Consider the following 7,048-nt stretch of genomic DNA (forward strand, 5'->3'; position numbering starts at 1 on the left):
GTCGGTCCCCGTGGTGAGTTAATTTCCGTAAGTCTTTCCCAATGACTTGGCCGACATTCCACCCAAGCGGGAAATAGATTTTGGCATTGATCTCATGCCGGATACGGAACCTATCTCCATTCCTCCATATAGAATGGCTCTAGCTGAGTTGAAAGAGTTGAAGGAGAAACTCAAGGATTTGTTAGAAAAAAGGCTTTATTCAACCGAGTATCTCTCCATGAAGTGTGCCGGTATTGTTTGTTCGAAAAAAGGATGGGTCTCTTAGAATGTGTACCGACTATCGCCAACTAAACAAAGTGACCATAAAGAATAGGTATCCCCTTCCAAGAATTGATGACTTGTGTGATCAACTTCAAGGGGCTAACTAATTCTCCAAAATAGATCTTCATTCGAGTTACCATCAACTAAGGGTGAGAGGGGTTGACTTCCCAAGACGGCCTTTAGGACCCGGCATGGTCACTATGAATTTGTGGTTATGTGATGTGGGTGGACAAATGCCCCGGCGACATTCATAGACCTAATGAATAGAGTGTTTTGACACTACCTTGATATATTTGTGATCATTTTTATTAATGATATTTTGATCTATTCAAGGAGTGAAAATGAGAACATGAACCATTTGAGGATTGTATTGCAAGTCCTTAAAGACCACACATTGTATGCAAAGTTTAGTAAGTGTGAGTTTTAGCTAAGGTCCATAGCCTTCCTAGGTCATATTGTGTCTAGCAAGGGTATTGAGGTAGATCCTAATAAGACAGATGCAGTCAAGGGTTGGCCTAGACCTCTAACTTCTATCGATATTAGAAGCTTTTTGGGTTTGGCCGGTTACTATAGGAGGTTTGTTAAGGGTTTTTCCTCCATTGCTTCTCCATTGACGATTTTGACTCAAAAGAAAGCTAAGTTTGTGTGGTCGGAGGCTTGTGAGAAAATCTTCCAAGAGTTGAAAGATAAACTTACTTCCGCTTCGGTGTTGACCTTACTGGAGGGTACCGATGGGTTTGTGGTATATTGTGACGCCTCGAGAGTGGGGTTAGGGTGTGTGCTCATGCAACATGGTAAGGTGATTGCCTATGCTTCAAGGAAACTTAAGGTTCATGAGAAGAATTATCTGACACATGATCTTGAAGTAGCGGCAGTGGTATTTGGTTTGAAAATATAGAGACATTATCTATATAGGGTGCGTGTTGATGTGTTCACCGATTACAAAAGTATTCAATGTGTTTAGCCAAAAAGACTTGAATCTCCGACAAAGAAGGTGGTTAGAACTTTTGAAAGATTATTACATGAGTGTCCTTTACCACCAGCAAAGCCAATGAAGTTGCGGATCCCCTAAGTCGATTGTCCATGGGTAGTGTGGCCCATGTAAAGGATGAGAAGAAGGAGTTAGTTCGTGATGTACGTAGGTTGGCCAGGTTAGGTGTCCAACTAGTTGATTCCACCAAAGGTGGTGTCATGGTCCATAATGGCTTCGAATCATCCTTTGTTATGGACGTGAAGTCCAAGCAAGACCTTGATCCCATGTTAATGGATTTAAAAGAATCGGTACTCAACAAATCCGTTGAGGCTTTATCCCAAGGGGGAGATAGGGTGCTTAAGTACCAAGGTCGATTATGTGTTCCGGAAGTTGATGGTTTGAGAGAGCAAATTCTAGAAGAAGCTCATGGTTCACAGTATTCTATTCATCCGGGAGCCACCAAGATGTACCGTGATCTACAAAAAGTCTACTAGTGGAATGGTATGAAGAAGGATATAGCGGGTTTTGTAGCAAAATGTCCAAATTATCAACACGTTAAGGCCGAACACCTAATACCGGGAGGCTTGTCCGAAGATATAGACATTCCCACTTGGAAGTGGGAGGATGTGAACATGGACTTTGTTGTGGGTTTGCCTCATACTCGAAGGCAACATGATTCTATTTGGGTCATTGTGGATAGAATGACAAAATCCGCCTACTTTATTCCCGTCAAGGTTTCCTTTTCGGCAGAAAACTATGCCAAATTGTATATTAAGGAGATAGTGAAGTTGCACAGGGTTTCTCTATCTATCATTTCGGATCGGGGTACTTAATTTACTTCACACTTTTAGAAGGCATTCTAAAGAATGCTTGGTACTAAGGTTAATCTTAACACAACTTTTCATCCCCAAACCGGTGGTCAAGAGGAACGGACCATCCAAACTTGAGAAGATATGTTGAGGGCATGTGCTATAGACCTCAAGGGTAATTGGGATGACCATCTTCCATTGATAGAGTTTTCCTACAATAATAGTTACCATTCAAGTATTGTCATGGCTCTTTTTGAAGCATTGTATGGTAGGAGGTGTAGATCTCCAGTTGGTTGGTTTGAAGTAGGTGAAATTGCTCTAGTTGGTCCCGAACTAGTTTATGAGGTCATTGAAAAAGTTCGAATCATTAGAAAGAGAGGTTGAAGATGACCCAAAGCCGGTAAAAGTCCTATGACGATGTTCGAGAAGGGACCTAGAGTTTGAAGTTAATGATTGGGTCTACTTGAAAATCTCACTTCTGAAAGGTGTGATGAGGTTTGGTAAAAAGAGGAAGCTTAGTCCCCGGTATGTGGGACCATATTAAATCTTGAAACGTGTTGGGAAAGTTGCCTATGAGTTAAATTTGCCAATTGAGTTGGCTCCGGTTCATCCGGTATTTCATGTATCTATGCTTAAGAAGTGTATTGGTGATTCGATATCCATCATTTGTTTAGAAGGATTGGGAGTTGATGAGAGTCTTTCTTATGAAGAGATTTCGGTAGAGATCTTAGATTGGAAAGTAAAGAGGTTGAGAAAGAAGGATGTAGTTTCCGTGAAGGTTTTATGGAGGAATCATTTAGTTGAGGGTGCTATATGGGAGGCCGAGGCCGATATGAAGTCCTGCTATCCTCATCTTTTTCCTTCTACTCCTATCCGAGCTTGAAGTAAGTAGTTCTCTTGAGTTTGGTGTTTTAGGAGTCATGTGTGCTATATGTGTTCTTTATGATTTCCTTATGACGTGCATGTTCTTGTGAAAATTTATGTTTTAGTATAAAATGAGTTTCCATGATTTATATGATCCTCATGTTGATTTGCATTTTAGTATGATGATTGCATATTTGACTTCATGAGATGATTTGATGAACATGCTTAGTTATGCTTTTGATGAAATGGCACATTGGCTCCATGATGTTGTGTTGAGCTTGTTTCTAGTTGGAGAAGGTAGTTCCTCCTTTGATTATGTGAAATGATGAGTTTTGTACATAATGAGTTGTGGATGTAGATCCTAACTCCTTGTGTTGCATTGATTATGTCTTGAGATGGAGTTGATGTTTCCTCCTTTGAATTATGCATTATTTTTTATGTTGCATGCTTGATGGGCTGCTAGTCTTGAGTCTATATTTCCGTAAGGTGTCTAAATCGTCATTCAATGATGAGTGTTCCCAAGGGGGAGATAATGTAACACTACGGAAAATAGTAGGTTAAACTAGAGCCTAAACGTAAGGGTTGAAAATCATAAAATGACTCCCTATAGATTAGTAGACCATCTAGAGTTAAAATGGGGTTTCCAAGGGTCAAGAGTAAGGGGCATGTGCCAAGGGATAGAGGCAAGCCAAGGCCAAGGTCTAAGGCTGCCCCAAACTTGGGAACATTGCCTCAACTACCACAGCCATCACCACGGCCAGTGGTCTTGACCACGACTCGTGGGAGGCCTCGTTGAGTAGCCTTGGCCAAGGAGGAGAAGCCCCCAATTGGCCTAGCAACTGCCTCAAGGTCCACGAGACGGACCACGGCCAGTGGTCTTGACCATGGCTCGAGGAGCCCCTCGTGAAGATGCCTTGGGAATTTGATCTATGGGCCCCAAATGGCATGGCTACTGCATCAAGGACGACGAGAGGGACCACGACTCATGGAGCCCCTCATGGGAATGCCTTGGGCTTGTGAACCTCATGCACCATTTACGTAGCTACTGCCCTAACCTTCACGAGGGGGACCACGAATCGTGGTCCTCACCACGATTCGTGAAAGTGGCTCGTGGTACCTGGACGGGATCAGTAAATGAAGGTCAAGTCTTTTTCTATTTTTGTCCAATTAAAATGGGGTCATTTTGGTTATTTTTAGGGGTACTATATAAGTTCTTCTAAGTTAAAATTCACGTAAACTGAGTCATTTTTCACAAACACCCTAATCAAACTAAAATTTCATCTTTCTCACAATATTGCTCTCTTTAAAACTCAAGAAGAAGAACAGTAGACTTGGAGCTAGTGTTTGGAAAATTCAAGGCGTCTTCCTCAAATTTCTTGGAGATTCTTAATCAAGGTATGGTGGCATTTCATCTATGGGTAGTTTTCACTCATAGAGTCCCTTCAAAACTTGATTTCGAAGCTTCCAATTTCCCCCATAACCTAGGGTTCAATCTAATTCATGGGTTCTCCTTCAAAAAGTTTTCAATGGTTGACTTATGATTAATTTTGATTGAATTGATGATTTAATATTGGTTTGTGATGAAATTCTGCCAAGATCCCATGAATCCCCCATATTGCTAAATTGTGAATTTATAATGTGGGTTGATTGATTGTAGAAGAATGATAAATGATTATATCTATATTGATTTAGTTTATTGACTCATGATATTCTCCATGTCTAATGTAGTAATTCTATATGTTTGGGTTTAATGTGATTCATGGTCCTTGAAAGGCAAATTATGAAGGTTTATACATGTTTATGAGAATTGTGTATGAGCTTATGATTCACTTAGCAAGAGAAGGTTCTATGACTATGGTCTAATTGTGGTATTGTTGAAAGATCATTCTCCCCAAACCCTTACACATGACTATGCATGAAATGTCTATGACTATGATTATGATATTGTGTTGATTGAAAGGCTATTCTCATGAACACACTGTGAACATGATGTGAAAGGTTTACTCACATATTGATGATTCTAAGGTTGAAAGGACATTCTCACATAATTGAATCTATGAGATATTTTATGAGTTGTGTTGAATGAAGGGTAAGATACCCCTTCACACATGTAAATACAAATAAAGACTAAATATGTAAATTTTAGGAAATAATGCTTACCACCGAGTGTATATGAATATGAGGTAAAGGCCCTCCCGTCAATGCAATAGGCCGGGTTATCTATAGTAACCTCATGAGAGGGAAGCTCCCCCGTTAATGCAATAGGTTTGGGGTTTCTAAAATCAATCTCCCTGTCCCATAACTATGTGCCAACATAGGTCTTTATCTAGTGGATCCACCTAAAAGCTAATACATGTATTTCTACCTTAGTCAAGTAGGACATCTTTTTTTGGTATGGGATATGACACCAAATTCCATGTAGTTCACATGGTCTATGTCTGTTAAGGCTACTTACCTACATGACAAAAATATGAATATTACAAGAACATGAATATGAACTATACTTATGACTTCTCAAGGAGTTCTACTTAGTGTGAGTGGGGGTATAGGACTTCACATATGCATTGCATAAGTAGGCTTTCTAAAGGGGTTATAGTGTGGTTTTCATATGCTATGAAGATATATGAATTTATGCATGTATGATATGGATTGTTGCTATGAGTGGCTTTCCTTGTTACCAGTTGATGAACATGATTATTTCCTTATTTATGAATATTGGTTATGTATGAGGTCAAAGTATTATATGTATGATTATGTTGGCCTAAACGTGATACCTTATAATAGATGGGATTATGGGATCTTGTCTATACTGCAGAAGTATAGCTTAAGGTTTCTTATGAATTGGGTTGACTTATGTATTTACACTATTGTGCATGATGACTCTTAAAAATGATAAATTGCATGATTTCAACTAAATTGTCCCGTTTTGCATGTTTTAAGGACTTTATACATCGCTTCCATACATAGTAAATTTTTGTGCTAACCCATATTTTCTATATTTTTCTATATGTGTAGGTCCCGGTTGTTAAGGTGTGGTTCCTTCTTCAGTAAAATCTTGGATTGACTATTCTCTACGCTTTCAGTGAGTCCTCATGGTTCGAGGACAAGAGTTGTTTCATTTCTAGTTTCTATCTTACTATCTCTTTGAGAATATGTTGTAAAGGGTTCTGATCCTTATTTAATTCTTCATTGTATTAGATGGTTAATGAGACAATGTATAGACTTCTATTTTGATTTTATGAAAAGACTTTGATTGTAAAAAGTTTTAATTCCGCATCATTTCTATTACTTATGCTTATGATATGCTAAGGGCTTTTATGAGACCCCTTTGGGGACAATTATGCCATGTTACATCTAAGAGGTACCCCTAGGTTGTGACACTAGGATGCTATTAATTTTCATGCTTGTTGATGTTCGAGAGAAATCACTTGATTCGGGGTAATTGTTCGAGAGAAAATTACCTCCCTTATAGCCTAGCCTACTCACTAATATTTGGCTATTTACTAATAGTTGCAATTACCCATATGTCTTTACTTGCCTATAATCGATCACATCCTAAGAACTCGTCTCATTATTGTTAATTCCTAGTGTTTGTGACCGTTTGTAAGTGATAAATAAAACCAAACCCCCCACATTCAACATTCGTGTCACTCCTTTAATTTATTATGTTTTTAATCGTTAATTTCTATTCCTATGACTGATTAGACCACATTCATACTTCCTACATGAATCTGAAACACGTACCGCTCCCTGTGGGATTCGACCCCAACTTATTTAGTTGGGTTTTATATGGATTTACGATCGTTGAACACCTAGAATTGGATGAGGTGTGCTTGAAACGTTAAATCAAAATGGCGCTGCTGCCGGGGAGTGGTGTTGTTTGAAATTATTTTGGTGAAGTTGAAATGTGTTTTTCTTAGTTATAGTTGAATCCATTTATTTTTATTTTTGTTTTTTTGTGTGGATTGTTAAACAAAGGAAATGAGTGTCAACGGAAGCAATAGTAGCCAAGTGGGCCACCAAGATGACATTGGGAATCTTAATGACGTTAATGAACTGAATGTCAATGACCCTAACCAAATGGGTGGTGTTGGTCCCATTCGTTGGCCTCCAGTTGAAAGAAATGCTATGTTTCACATCA

This window comes from Solanum tuberosum, unplaced genomic scaffold, assembly GCF_000226075.1.
Source record: "Solanum tuberosum cultivar DM 1-3 516 R44 unplaced genomic scaffold, SolTub_3.0 scf00054, whole genome shotgun sequence".
In the NCBI taxonomy this organism is placed as follows: Eukaryota; Viridiplantae; Streptophyta; class Magnoliopsida; order Solanales; family Solanaceae; genus Solanum; species Solanum tuberosum.